General features: G+C 37.5%; 1 protein-coding gene across 14 annotated transcripts in view; it reads right to left on the reverse strand.

The window, feature by feature from the left end:
• The window catches only part of LOC115224382 (kinesin-like protein unc-104), a 300,207-nt gene that overhangs the window by 253,353 nt on the left and 30,901 nt on the right, over nucleotides 1-15,953 (reverse strand). For 13 of the 14 annotated variants that reach the window (XM_029795269.2, XM_036513465.1, XM_036513461.1 and 10 more), the window contains exon 2: nucleotides 3,147-3,302. The gene's annotated coding sequence lies outside the window, so the exon portion shown is untranslated. Of the gene's footprint in view, nucleotides 1-3,138; nucleotides 3,303-15,953 lie in introns of all 14 variants that reach the window. The other variant, XM_036513459.1, reaches the window with a different exon arrangement.

A 15,953-nucleotide genomic window follows, 5' to 3' on the forward strand; every position in this document is an offset into this window, starting at 1 on the left:
AAGTACCTTTTGGGGATTGATGAAAATTAGGTATCTTTTAGGGGTTGAGGAAAAAAATACTAGTCAAGTACTTAGGTCGATGTGATTGACTTACCCCCTCCCTACAAATTTCAGGCCTTGCACCTTTAGTAGAAAGGATTATTATTATTATTATTATTATTATTATTAAGGTGACAAGGTGGCAGAATCATTAGCATGAAATGGTTAGCAGTATTTTGCCTGTCACTACATTCTGAGTTCAAATTCTGCCACGGTCAACTTTGTCTTTCATCCTTTCGGGGTCAATAAATTAAGTACCAGTGAAATACTGGGTCGATATAATCAACTAATTTCAGGCCTTGTGCCCTTAACAGAAAGGATTACCATTATTATTATTACTATCATTATTATTATTATTGTTGTTAATAAGGTAACGAGCAGGCAGAATTGTTAGCACTCTGAATGAAATGGTTAGCAGTATTTTGCCTGTCACTACATTCTGAGTTCAAATTCTACCAAGGCCAACTTTGCATTTCAGGGTCAATAAATTAAGTACCAGTGAAATACTGGGGTCGATGTAATCAACTAGTCCCCTCCCACAAAATTTCAGGCCTTGTGCCTTTAGTGGAAAGGATTATCTATTATTATTACTGATCTTGGGGAAACAACAATAAAATCATAAAGAGAACTTTGTAATACAGTAGAAGGAAACCCAACGGGAATCTTGCAAATATACGCACAAATGTATGATGTGGTGTGACATATATCTGTATAAATAGACAAACCTGGAATTCAACTAAACATACTAATTAAAACTTAGGAGTCTTAGCAGTCAACTCTTCTTCCTCTTGTGGTCATTCCAGCAGTTGTAGTAGACTGGAAAGGTGATCACAAGACTATTATTCAACCGAAATTTTTTTTTTTTTTTTCCCATTTAATGCTATTACACATTTGTTACTTATTTCGAGTCTGAAGTCAATCAGGATAATTATGGAATTGTTCTGTACTGACTACTGCAGACAAAATAGATAAAAAAATAAATTAAATTCACAGAGCACTTTTCTAAAAAGATGCTAATCATTCCAACATAGGAAAACAATATATATATATATATATCTATATATATACATATATATATACATATATATATATATATATATATATATATATATATATATTATATATATATATATATATATATATACTTCAACAATAATATATAAACAGCAAAATAAATATGTGTTAAATAATGAAATTTTCAGGGTAAAAAAAAAAAAAAGAAAAAAGCTATTATTCTAACTAAAATTGCAATTTTGTAAAATAGAAACCAACTGCATTTAAGAAAGTGAAAAGAAAAGAGAAAAATAAATAAGAAGTGTTTATAAAGACAGGTGGGTAGGTGGAGGAAGAGAGACAGACAGTGGGGTGGTGAGGTGGAAAAAGGAAGACAGACAGAAGGTGGGAGGGAGAGAGAATAACACAACAAAGATTGAATGATTTGAAATAATTAAGACAACAGCTTAATTTATTTAGGTGATTCATAATGAACTTTGTTATTAATTCTTCAGTAAACTCACTGCAGGAAACCAAAACAATAATGGATGTTTTGTCTTCGAAGAGAAATACACGGAAGAATGTTCCAATATAGTTGTATAATTTAACCTTTTTGCCAAACTTATTAGCAGATTACAATACTGCTGCTTCACAAACCATGTAAGGTGCAGGCATGTGGGTGTGTGGTTAAGAAGTTTGTATCTCAAGTATTATGGTTCGGGGGTTCAGTTCCATTGCATGGTAACTTGGGGGAGTGTTTTCGAAATATATAGCCCCAGGCCAACTGAAACTTTGTAGATGGATTTGGTAGAGACAGAAACAACTGAAAGAAATCCATCGTATATGTCTGAAGAAGCCTCTGTGTGTGTGTGTGTGTGTGCATATATGTAAATGTGTGTCTGTATGCGTGTCTGTATGTGTGTGTCTGTGTGTCCATATGCATGTGTGTATCTGTGTATGTGTGCGTGTATGCATATATGTGAGCACATGTGTGCATGTATCTTTGTCGATGCATCATTTGATAGTTGTAAACAAGCGTCGCCATCACATGATCGGGGTTGTTTATTTCCAATCTTCTGCAAAAACATGTCAGGCCATGAGAAGATATAATGTTCCTTTGAAACAAATCAGCAGCAGAAAGAGCATCAGGTCATGTAAAATCTGCCTCAACAAATTTCATCTAATCCATGGAAACATGGAAAAGTGAATGTTAAAACCATCATTATGTTGACGATGATTATAATAAATAAATGCACCTTTTTAAAGACTAACCAGGTTCATGGGCCCAGTTTCCCGGTTTCAATGGCGTATGTGTTCCCCAGCTGGACGTTACTCATTTTTGCCAGCTGAGTGGACTGGAGCAACGTGAAATGAAGTGTTTTGCTCAAGAACATAACGCGTTGCCCGGTCCAGGAATCGAAACCACAATCTTACAATCATGATGCTGACAGCCTAACCACTAAGCCACGTGCCTCCACTATTATTTTTAGGGAACCTGAGCTCTTCAGTCGTCACATACTTTGTTATGGACTTCTTTGCATAGATTAGTCCCTACAGACAAGCTAGTGACAATACAGCCAATAGTCCTTCATCAAATCAACTAGAATCTTTAAACCTAAAACATATGGTTCAGAAGCAAACTTCTTATATAAGTATTACAAGAATATATATTATATCATAAATAAACTAGGCGCAGGAGTGGCTGTGTGGTAAGTAGCTTGTTTACCAACCACATGATTCCAGGTTCAGTCCCACTGCGTGGCACCTTGGGCAAGTGTCTTCTACTATAGCCTCGGGCCGACCAAAGCCTTGTGAGTGGATTTGGTAGACGGAATCTGAAAGAAGCCCGTCGTATATATGTATATATATGTATGTGCGTGTATGTTTGTGTGTCTGTGTTTGTCCCCCTAGCATTGCTTGACAACTGATGCTGGTGCGTTTATGTCCCCGTCACTTAACAGTTCAGCAAAAGAGACCGATAGAATAAGTACTGGCCTTACAAAGAATAAATCCCGGGGTCGAGTTGCTCGATTAAAGGCAGTGCACCAGCATGGCCGCAGTCAAAATGACTGAAACAAGTAAAAAGAGAAAAAGAGAGAAACTAACATTCTTACCAAATGTCCATTCTGTGTTACAATTCTGGCAAGAAGGTTCGGTAGATTGGGACTGCTTGATGTTATGAGATCTATCAGCAGTAGAGTGGTTCAATAAGGAGTTAGGGGTTCTTCACAAAACAACACTATCAGGCAGCTACCATTACATGATCACAGCTGTAGATGGAAAAAAAAAAGAGAATTTGTATTCAGTTAAGAAAAAGTGCAAGCAAGAAAACACAAAAAACCCATTCATTTTGCCAAATATTTTTAAGCATCACCTCCTCTTCCATGACCCACTCTTGTGTTCCTTACATTCCCCCAAACTAAGACTCACCATCGCCCACACCTCCACCCATGTTCACCATTCACTACTTTTACTTTCAAATCTGTCACTCTCCTTTCACAATCTCATGACCCTACCTACCCAGTCATCCTTGACTCTCTCTCTCTCTCTCTCTCTCTCTCTCTCTCTCTCTCTCTCTCTCTCCCTATTCCCTCGTGTATCTTGAGGGTACATCCTGATACCACAGTTCCAACATCTTTTCTTCCTTTCTTGCTGAGGATAGGGAGAGCCATGAATTTGTGGAGGGCAATTTTCTATGGATGTTGTGAACCTCACCTGTTTCCAAGCAAGATAATATTTACCTGTGCTTGAACATACTGTTCAAAGAAAACTGGGAAAGAACAACCTCTCTTTTATGGTGGTGACACTCATTTACAATCATCATGTGACATCTAGACACAGGTACACACAAACACACACATATTTCTTTCAATTTTTGTTTACCAAATTCACTTGCAAACTTTGGTCAGCCCAAACCTATAGCAGAAGGCACTTGCCCAAGGTGCTGCGCAGTGGGCCTGAACCCAAGATCACATGGTTGGGAAGCAAGCTTCTTAGCCAGACAGCCATGCCTACACATATCAATATAATACAATATTCAATGCTAATACAGAAGAAAAAAATTAAGAAAACATCTCAAATCATTTCCTGTAACAAAAAACAATTTCTCTAATACTTTGTCTTATTAAAAGAGATCATTATCATTATTATTATTAAAAGACATTATTATTATTATTATTATTGTTATTATTATCATTATTATTATTATTCCACTTGCTGTATTATCTAATAAGAATGGATAAAGAAATACTTTGGATGATTAATAGAATCTTGTTCAATTCAGCTATCATTTTATGTAAGAAGGTCAAGAGAAGGGGAGAGAAAAGTGTCTTGCTATTTTTTTCTTTCATTTTATTTTAATTTTCATTTCTGGAAAATTCCACCAGACAAATTATTCCTGCTTACTCAATGGAGTAAGTATTCATCCTTGTTCTCTGGATTAAATGCTTTTATTAGGTGATGAGGGTGGTGGCAGCGATGAGGGTGGTGGTGGTGGTGATAATGAAAAGGCAAGAGAAGAGTTTGAAAATTCTTGCACCCATTTCACTTAACCTCTCATGACCTAAAGTAGTTCTCAACCAGGATCTACATAACACTTATGGGTTCATATACAAAATTTTTTGTTATTTATGTGCAATAAACTGTTTATATTTCTACAATACACAAAATATATTTTTTTTGTACTATTCTTAATAATATTTAATTACTAAATTACAGTAGGACCTATATATATATATATATATATATCATCATCATTTTACATCTGTTTTCCATGCTGGCATGGGTTGGACAGTTTGACTGGGGTCTGGGAAGCCAGGATGCTGCACTAGGCCCCAATCTGATCCGGCAGTGTTTCTACAGCTGGATGCCCTTCCTAACGCCAACCACTTCAAGAGTGCAATGGGTGCTTTTTACGTGCCACCGGCACAATATATATATATATATATATATATATAATGGCTATAGATGTCCAGCGCAGAGTAAAACAGGAATCAAAGGGACCCATAGACAAAAAAATGGTTGAGAACCACTGACTTAGAGAATAGAATGAACTTTTCCCAACCTAATTTCTCTACTCAGCCATTCTACAAGACTGTTCTTGTCATAAAGATGACATATTGGAGGAAATGAACTTGAAAGACTTCAGTCAATTAGATACCGAAATCAAATCACAGATACAGCTTTACTAACAGCGTTCATTCTTAATAGTAATGGTGCTGGTGTTTACTGCAGCAAATCTTATCAAACAATGAGTGTCGTTCCATCATATACCCAAGACTATTTATTGGATATTGTAGTAGGAAATATTCATCAGAAACTGACTTCGTTGTTGTAGACAACAGAATGAAGAAAGGAAAAAAGATATTGATTAATATATATTAGTTTCTTTTTCTTCTCTTTTTATTCCATTAACCCTTTTTTGGTATAGATCTACCCAAGATTGCCCTTGATTCTCTGATACAGACCCCTTGTTTTACAATGATCAAAATTAAAACCTTCTGTCACAATTTCATGTTAATCTATGTTCCTAACATCAGCTTTATAATGGCTTTAAATTTTGGTACAAGGCCAGCAATTTGAGGGAAGGGGATAGGTCAGCTACATCAACCCCACTGCATAACTGGCAGAAACGTTAGCACGCTGGGCGAAATGCTTAGCGGTATTTCGTCTGCGTTACGTTGTGAGTTCAAATTCCACCGAGGTCGACTTTGCCTTTCATCCTTTCGGGGTCGATAAATTAAGTACCAGCACTGGGGTCGATGTAATCGACTTAATCCGTTTGTCTGTCCTTGTTTGTCCCCTCTGTGTTTAGCCCCTTGTGGGTAATAAAGAAATAGGTACTTATTTTATTGACACCCTGCCCCAAAGGATGGAAAGCAAAGTCAACCCTGGCAGAATTTTAACTGAAAACATAAAGATGGACGAAATGCTGCTAAGCATTTTGTCCAGCAGACTAAGAATTCTGCCAGATTGCTGCCTAAACACCAGCTTAATAATGACAGTCCTTTTGCTAATTCATCATCATCATTGTTTAATGCCTGCCTTCCATGCTGGCATGTGTTGGATGGTTTAACAGGAGCCGGCCAGTTGACGGCTAAACCAGGTGTCTGTGTCTGGTTTGGCATGGCTTTCGTTATTTCAAAAATTAATTGCAACAAAGACAATGTATTTCAACAGAAATATCCTACTTATATGATTTAGCTTCTGAATCTTTCCATCATTTTCTCTTAACCCTTTAGCATTTAAACCGGCCATATCCGGCCAAAAGTATTCTACCTGCTTTATGTTCAAACTGGCCAGATCTGGTCTCTAACACAAACCCTACAATATCATCTTAAAATTTAACAGCTTCCTCATCAAATTCTCATAGTTACAAGATAATGCATGATTAGTTCAAGGCAATGTGGATAAAAAAGGATTAATTTTGGCAGAATAATGAGAACACTAAAGGGTTAAACCTTTTGATAACCAGCCTGCCAGAAACTGCCCGTGGTTCTACGAAACAAATATGCTATCTTATCTTTTATATTTTACTTGTTTCAGTCACTACACTGGAAAATAGAACATGTACCAGTAATGTATTGGTATCAATCAACCAACAAACTCTACACTATCACTACTAACTTTGTACATCATCATCATCATCATTGTTCCCAAGCAGTGGTAGGAAAACAAACACATACATACACACACACACATTATATAAATATATAAATATATATGTATGATGAGTAGCACTGAGCATTCCACAGACGTGTACCCTTATCATAGTTCTCAGGGTGATTCAGCATGACACAGAGTGTGACAAGGCTGGCCCTTTGAAATACAGGCACTAAACCCCACTCCAATTGTAGGAAATCATGATCTAAGAAAATTGTCCAAGCAAGGAGAAATGGAATAGCCATTAGATATTATAAAAGACTGTTTGCTTGAATAAAGCAGCAGCAGCATAATTATTTGGTCAAACCCAACAGCAGCATCAGATGTTATTAACAATGGTACAAAGAAGAAAAGTTATCTGTAATGCTGATTCTACATTTCATCCTTCCAGCATTCATTCACTCACTCGTTCTTTTGATGTAAAATGGCCCTTTTCATTTACCAGATGCAGTTTAGTATTATAAGCAGAGGGAGCACTATATGAGCTGGCAGAAACGTTAGCACGCCGGGCGAAATGCGTAGCCGTATTTCGTCCGCCGTTACGTTCTGAGTTCAAATTCCGCCGAGGTCGACTTTGCCTTTCATCCTTTCAGGGTCAATAAATAAAGTACCAGTTATGCACTGGGGCCGATGTAATCGACTTAATCCCTTTGTCTGTCCTTGTTTGTCTCCTCTATGTTTAGCCCTTTGTGGGCAGTAAAGAAATATATATGACTGTTAAAATAAAATTTCTCAAAAACTTAAGACAAACAAAAACTGCTCCACCCTTTTGAAACCAACTCACTTGAAACTGCGCTTGGTTCCATCACTAACCTTTGCATTAAAATTATCATAATTTAAACCTGCTGCCAAAATTTCAGATTAATTAATGTTACTCTTGTCTTTACTTGTTTCAGTCATGTGACTGTGGCCATGCTGGAGCACCGCCTTTAGTCGATCAAATCGACCCCACGACTTATTCTTTGTAAGCCTAGTACTTATTTTATCGGTCTCTTTTTTGCCGAACCGCTAAGTTACGGGGACGTAAACACACCAGCATCGGTTGTCAAGCGATGTTGGGGGGGACAAACACAGACAAACACGCACACTCACACACATATATATATACATATATATACGACGGGCTTCTTTCAGTTTCCGTCTACCAAAATCCACTCACAAGGCTTTGGTCAGCCCGAGGCTATAGTAGAAGACACTTACCCAAGGTGCCACGCAGTGGGACTGAACCCGGAACCATGTGGTTCGCAAGCAAGCTACTTACCACACAGCCACTCCTACGCCTATGTTCTTAACAACAGTTTAATAATGACAAAATTATTTTAACAATTCTTTAATTATTTTCAAGCTCAACTGAAACAAAGATTGTGTATTTCAACAGAAATATATGGAAACAAAAAGGTTTAACAGCTGAACTGCCGTTTTAAGAATTGTTGTCATTTGATGGTTGGCTAATCTTTCCATTAACATATTCCTAATGAAATATGCTGCCTTCTTCATTTCAATTAACTTTGAAAATAATAAAGCATTTAGCAAAATAACTATTGTTATTAAGCTGCTGCTTGCAACATAAATTAAATGTGAAAGGGTTAAGCCTAGTACTTATTCTATTAGTCTCTTTTGCTGAACTGCTAAGTTATGGGGACATAAACACACCATCACTGGTTCCTAAGCAGTGGTAGGAAAACAAACACATACATACACACACACATTATATAAATATATAAATATATAGCGCCGCCCCGACTGGCCTCGTGCCAGTGGCACGTAAAAAGCACCATCCATATGTGGCCGTTGCCAGCCTCGCCTGGCCCCCGTGCCGGTAGCACGTAAAAAGCACCATCCGATCGTGGCCGTTTGTCAGCCTCGCCTCGCCCCCATGCCGGTGGCACATAAAAAACACCATCCGATCGTGGCCGTTTGCCAGCCCCGTCTGGCACCTGTGCCAGTGGCACGTAAAAAGCACCCACTACACTCATGGAGTGGTTGGCATTAGGAAGGGCATCCAGCCATAGAAACATTGCCAGATCAGACTGGGCCTGGTGCAGCCTTCTGGCTTCCCAGACCCCAGTTGAACCGTCCAACCCATGCTAGCATGGAAAGCGGACGCTAAACGATGATGATGATGATGATGATATATGTATGATGAGTAGCACTGAGCATTCCACAGACACGTGTACCCTTATCATAGTTCTCAGGGTGATTCAGCATGACACAGAGTTGACAAGGCTGGCCCTTTGAAATACAGGCACTAAAACCCCACTCCAAATTTCAGGCCTTGTGCCTGTAGTAGAAAGGATGAGACAAGAAGAGAGATGAAGAGTCAGGTCAAGAACAGAACGACTGAGAAGGAACAGAGAAACTAGACAAAAGGACAAGAAAATACAATCTTGAAAAGAGAAAGATAGAGAAAGAGAGATTAAGAGAAAAACAGAAAAGAAGAGACAGAGACTGGAAGACCAAGAGAGAAAGACAGAGAGATGAGAACAGAGAAAGGAAGACAGACAGACAGCAGAGAGGGTGAGAGAGAGAGAGAGAGAGAAACGAAATGGAAGAGAGGCTGGCAAATAAACAGAAGAGATGAGATTTCCAATAGATCAACAACGTAGATATATGAACAGTATTATTGATCTCTGTTGTCATAGAAATAAATATATTACTAACTGATATAATGAAAAGGGGAGAAAAAAAATGGTGTTAGACATCTTTGTTAAGAAATAGTTTGATACAGGTCAAAAAAAAAGTATCTAGTCATAACTCAAGCCGATAGGGAGAGCTAGTATGTGGTGACTCAAATTGCTAAAAATAGCCTCCATATCTTCCTCAGATCACACCCTACTGATTTAAAAATGAAAGGGCCTAAGGGATGCATCTAACTGTTGGTTCCAACCCTTTCGTTACTGTATTTATTTTGAGATGCTCTGTGTTTCTTTCAATTATTTTAAATATAACAAAGAATTTAGTAAAATAACTTAGTTATAATTAAGCTAGTGTTAGGAATATTAATTGTGACTAAGGTTTGGTAGAATATTTTAATTCAAAACTTATGAAAACAAGACATTTTACCACAGAGCCAGAGCCGGTTTTGGCCGGGTTAGTAACAAAAGGGTTAACCCTTTAGCATTCACTTTATTCTGTCAAAAGTAATGTTTATTTATTCACATTGTTTTGAATTAATCCTGCATTATTTTATAGTTTCAAGATTTTGATGAAGTAACATAATTTTTAGAATGACATTGTAGGGATGGTGTGAGAGGCCAGATCTGACCAGTTTGAGCATAAAACGGGTCGAATATTTTCGCCAGATATCACTGGTCTAAATGCTAAAGGGTTATTGGCGGCTCACTTGGAGATAAGCAACAACTTTTCAAAATCTGATATTTACAAATAAACCTATAAATATCAATAGTAGCTAGACCTCTTTGATACAACCAATATGGGTGGAGTGTAGTTTCTGATATCAATCTGCCCAGAAATGCCTTTGTTTCTATGATACAAACTTCTCTTAACCCTTTAGTGTTGGCATTATTCTGCCAAAATTAATGCTTCTTCATCTACATTGTTTTGAATTAATCATGCATTATCTTGTAGCTATGAGATTTTGATGAGGTAGCTGTTAATTTTTAAAACAATATTGTAGGGTTGGTGTGAGAGACCAGGTCTGGCCAGTTTGAACATAAAACAGGTAGAATATTTTTGGACGGATATGGCCAGTTTAAATGCTAAAGGGTTAATGTAATCCAAAACAAACCCTTCCATCAAAACATTAATTTATGCATCAAACACCTGCTTAATAAAGGCTAAGTTATTTTACTGAATTCCTAATTATTTTCAAAATTAAGTAAAACAAAAGCACTGTATTTCAATGGAAATATGGTAACCAAAGGGTTAAAGTGATCCAAATTAAAACCTTCCACCATAATGTCATGTTAATTTATGTAACAAACACCAACTTAATAATGGTAAGGGTATTTTAACCCTTTAGTGTTCAGATTACTCTGTGAAATGTAATACTTTTTCACTCAAATTGTTTTGAATTAATCATGCATTATCTTATAGCTTTGAGGTTTCAATGATGTGATTGTTTATTTTTAGAATGTCAATGTAGGTTAGGTGTGAGGGGCCAGATATGGCCAGTTTGAATATAAAACATGTGGAATATCTGGGCCTGATATATGTTTCTTTACTACCCAGAAGGGGCTAAACACAGAGGGGACAAACAAGGACAGACAAAGGGATTAAGTCGATTACATCGACCTCAGTGCGAAACTGATACTTTATTTATCGACCCCGAAAGGATGAAAGGCAAAGTCGACCTCGGCGGAATTTGAACTCAGAACGTAACGACAGACGAAATACTGCTTGGCATTTCGCCCGGCGTGCTAACGATTCTGCCAGCTTGGGCCAGATATAGCCAGTATAAACACCGAAGGGTTAATGAATTTTCCATTATTTTCGAAATTAATTAAAACAAAGGGAGCATATTTCAATAGAAATATGGTGACAAAAGGATAAATGCCAGGAAACTAGAGATGGAAACATGCTTTTGAGAGACCCTTACGGCCAATCAAGACCTTTATTTAATATACCAGTTCGATGATGGCAACAGTCACAACCATTGTTTTTAAGAGAGAAATTTCTTCTTTTCCTTCCACTTTTCAATGTTCGTAAGAGTTTGAACATTGTTAAGTGGAAGAAAAACAAGATATTGTCCTGCGATGAACTTGTCTGGAAGGCACTAGCACCAGATCTTCCCCTGAGTTGGTATAAGCAGAGAGCTGGCAGAAACGTTAGCACACCAGGCGAAATGTGTAGCCGTATTTCGTCTGCCATTATGTTCTGAGTTCAAATTCCGCCGAGGTCAACTTTGCCTTTCATCCTTTCGGGGTCGATAAATTAAGTACCAGTTACGCACTGGGATCGATGTAATTGACTTAATCCGTTTGTCTGTCCTTATTTGTCCCCTCTGTGTTTAGCCCCTTGTGGGTAATAAAGAAATAGGTATAAGCAGAGAGGTGGTCAGCTGAAGACGTGGCTCACATAAGTTAAAGCAGATATGGAGCTCATTTCTGGGTTTCAAGTCTTTGGCGTTCATCACTCCAGTGGGAATGGCTTTAACATGCTGCAGAACCAGCCGCCAACAGACATGCATGGACTGCTTTGACCCATGATGCAGTGAACTCAATAAGAACCAGCTTAAGCCTCCTGGGAGAATACCATTACAAGAGAAGACAAGAAGACTTTTCGATGTTCCTTATCCTTCTCACACCACTTTCCTCATCTAGCTTCATTATGCAGACACATGGTGTACGAGGATTGTGTAAACCAATGATTCCTAATGTGGAAAATTTGTGGTAGAGTCTGGGATAAAATTTTTTTTTTTTCTTTTTAGTAGGACATGGAATTGTGAAAACCATTTTTCACAGCAAACATACTACACCTAAACTCAGCCTAGCCAAGCCAATCCCTCCAAACAAACACACTGTGTGAAGACTGTTTGCTACAGCACAACACTATTCTAATGCTACAGATGAAGCTAACAAAACTGTCTTCTTGAATCAAGAAAATCTACCAGTCATAGGTAGAAGGTTCTCGTTAAAGTGAATCACTTTTTTTTCCTTGGACAAAATGTACCTTTTTTTTTTCGTACTCAGTACTCAATAAAAGAGTTACTGGTAGATTCTTTTGTATTAAATAACTGATAAAATATTAAAAATAAAGTTGTTTCTTCCCAGCCTCTGGAGGGGCACACATTTTTCTGGATAGTTATTGTGGGGCTTGGGTGAAAGTAGATTGGGAAACACTAGTGTAAACCTATTTAAAAGTGACAATCCTTATGGCAGTCACCACAGATGAAGATGAAGTCATCACTGTATGAAGTTGAAACCATCCACTTCCTGATTTTTACCAAACCAGAAATGGTCAACCTCTAAATTCAACAAATATTAAATTTACTTTAAGTAAATGAACTACCAAGTACCTATACATTAGTATAATTGATACAAGTTCATTAATACTGTACTGTGCAAGGTACCGTTAAACTAGTCTAGCAGCCACAGGAATTTGAAGTTCCTACTCATAAATTAGTACAGATTATAAGTGGTTTCAGATCATCAGTGTCTGGAAAGTTGTTGTTCCTGTATTTAAACTGAAATGAGTAAGAGTGTTATACTAAGCTGAGTACTAATTAAGCCGAGTAATTGGAATAATGTTGAGCTAACTAATAGATTATCAAGGTCAATCACTTTTTATTTTTAAGGTTATCGGTATTAATGAACTTGTATCAATTATACTAATGTATAGGTACTTGGTAGTTCATTTACTTAAAGTAAATTTAATATTTGTTGAATTTAGAGGTTGACCATTCCTGGTTTGGTAAAAATCAGTAATTCAGGAAGTGGATGGTTTCAACTCCATACAGTGATGACTTCATCTTCATCTGTGGTGACTGCCATAAGGATTGTCACTTTTAAAAAGGTTTACACTAGTGTTTCCCAATCTACTTTCACCCAAGCCCCACAATATAACCAGCACTGATTTGTTATGACATTTCATATCCAAATACATCTAATGTAAACAATGTAATCACAGAGAGAAAATTAGGTAATCGGTGTATATGCATATTTCAGGAGTTCTTGCTCCTTCATCAGCACCCATCCAACCCGTTAACCATCCACAAAATCATTGCTTAAATAACCACTAAATATAGTGGTATAACACTATTAGAGATACCAATTTTACTCTTTTACTTGTTTCATTCATTTGACTGTGGCCATGCTGGAGCACCGCCTTTAGTCGAGCAAGTTGACCCCAGGACTTATTCTTTGTAAGCCTACTACTTATTCAGTCTCTTTTCACCGAGCTGCTAAGTTACGGGGACGTAAACACACCAGCATCGGTTGTCAAGCAATGTTGGGGGGATAAACACAGACACACAAACATATACACACACATACATATATATATATATATATATATATATATATATATATATTACACATACATACATACATATATATATATAAATATATATATATAGCCTTAAAGACACTCGATCAAAGTGACATGCAGTGGGACTGAACCCGGAACCATGTGGCTCGTAAGCAAGCTACTTGCCACACAGCCACTCCTATTCCTGACAGCTGGTATGTATATCTATATACTGGTAGAAACAGCATATTTTGTTATGCAACTAAAATATACTACAAAGCGTATCAAATGCTTTATCGTTTCTCTTATTGATTTGGTCTTCATTTAGCACAAACTGTACTTCTGATTTTCCTTTGCTTCCCTCATCATAGACAAAGAACTACAGGTGAAAACCATGTAAGCATGTGTATAGAGATGTGAAGAAGTGCGTAGAGGAACAAGAAGGAATGGCTGACCGTGTGCATGTGTGTGTATGTGCGTGCAAGAAAATATGTGTAAGTTTATGCATGGGTGTATGTGTGTGTGTGTGTGTGTGTGTCAGAAAGTGAAAGTGAAAGACAGCGTGTGTATGTGTGTATGAATGTATGTGAGTGTTTGTGTGTATGTATGAGCGTATGTGTGGGCGTGTGGCCAGCCATCAGGTGTGCATCCATTGATCTCCAGTTCAGCAACACAATTTGACATGAACATACATCATCGGCTCGCACACAAGCTGATAATCAATTATATGAGCAAACTCCTGCATCAATAGATTCTCAAGACAACACTGATATGTATTTCACTAATGCACACTCGATTCACAATTGGCTGCCTTGCTAGCTGGACCTACTGTAAATCCTCGAGTATAGTCCGCCCTTGAGTATAATACGCAGGGGATTTTTAGGGGGCTGTACCTCTGGAAAACCTAAACCGTGTGTATAATATGCACCATTTCTCTAACTCGAGTCATGCGTAATTAACCCTTTAGCATTTAAACCGACCATATCCGGCCAAAAGTATTCTGCCTGTTTTATGTTCAAACTGGCCAGATCTGGTCTCTCACACCAACCCTACAATATCATTTTAAAAATTAACAGCTACCTCATCAAAATCTCATAGCTGCAAGATAATGCATGATTAGTTCAAGGCAATGTGGATGAAGAAGTATTAATTTTGGCAGAATAATGTGAACACTAAAGGGTTAAGCCAGCAGCACCTAGTTGAACAAACACTTCCATCCATGAGTAATACAATAATGGTGATGTTCTTAACTGTTATATGGGAATGTAAATATGTTTGCAAATTGTTTTTGTTACATGTTATTCTGTGTTCTGAATACTTTTATTTTAATAAATGTTGCTTACTGCAAGTTATGGATGATTCTTTTATGACTTCATTGCTTTCCGGCTTAGCTTAAGGTATTTCCGCGCCCAACATCACAAAATGCGTCTGAATAAACATTGCTGGACAGCAAATAGAGTCTTGGACATTGCTTAGAAAATATTTTTCATTTTTAGCCTCGTATATAGTACGCACTAGGGAATTTGACCTTTAAATTTTAGGAAAAAAATGCGGATTATACTCGAGGGTTTATGGTATTTACCAACCAAACAGATCCATCAACAGAAAATGAAATAAAAAATAATACATACAACACATATCTAACATCACTACGTCACTACTAGCACAGAAGTTGCACTGACAACAGCAGCAGCAAGAGTCTGGCAATGTTCCTACCTCTGGACATTGCAAGTCAGAAGGACTAAAATGCCAATTCAAAGGAACAAACAAGAAGAGTCAATACAGAAATAATGGAGCAATACTGTACAAAGGCAAGCTGTGGTGTTGAAGCATGAAAAAGATTGGCACCATTCCAAGAAAATACACTACACACTAGTGAAGGTTTGGCAGTACCATTAAGGAATGTGGTTTGTGACTAGGAGGTTTTGAATATGCTCTCATTGCACAGGTCATGGTGGTGGTGATGCTGCTGCTGGTAGTGATTATGGTGGTAGTGGTGCTGGTGGGAGTGTTAAACTGTTCATACAATTACACTGTGTAGCATGCTTTTAGCCTTGGGTAGCAACTGTTATTTCCTATTTGCTTTCCCCTAGAAAGTATGAAAAATGGCTTATATTTCCTTCAAACTTTGCTTTTTTTTACATTTAATCAAACCCATAAGAATACCTCTCAACACACGACTATGATGCTCCCCACCTATTCCTGCTCATCATCAGAGATGCACATTGTCAGTCACTAAGAAACATGCTCAAGTGGTTAAGGTCGAGCAACTGACAAGGAAATCTATGGTATTGAGCAGAATATTTGCTATAATGATATTTCTGCTTCAGTAA

This window comes from Octopus sinensis, linkage group LG25 (genome assembly GCF_006345805.1).
Source record: "Octopus sinensis linkage group LG25, ASM634580v1, whole genome shotgun sequence".
In the NCBI taxonomy this organism is placed as follows: domain Eukaryota; kingdom Metazoa; phylum Mollusca; class Cephalopoda; order Octopoda; family Octopodidae; genus Octopus; species Octopus sinensis.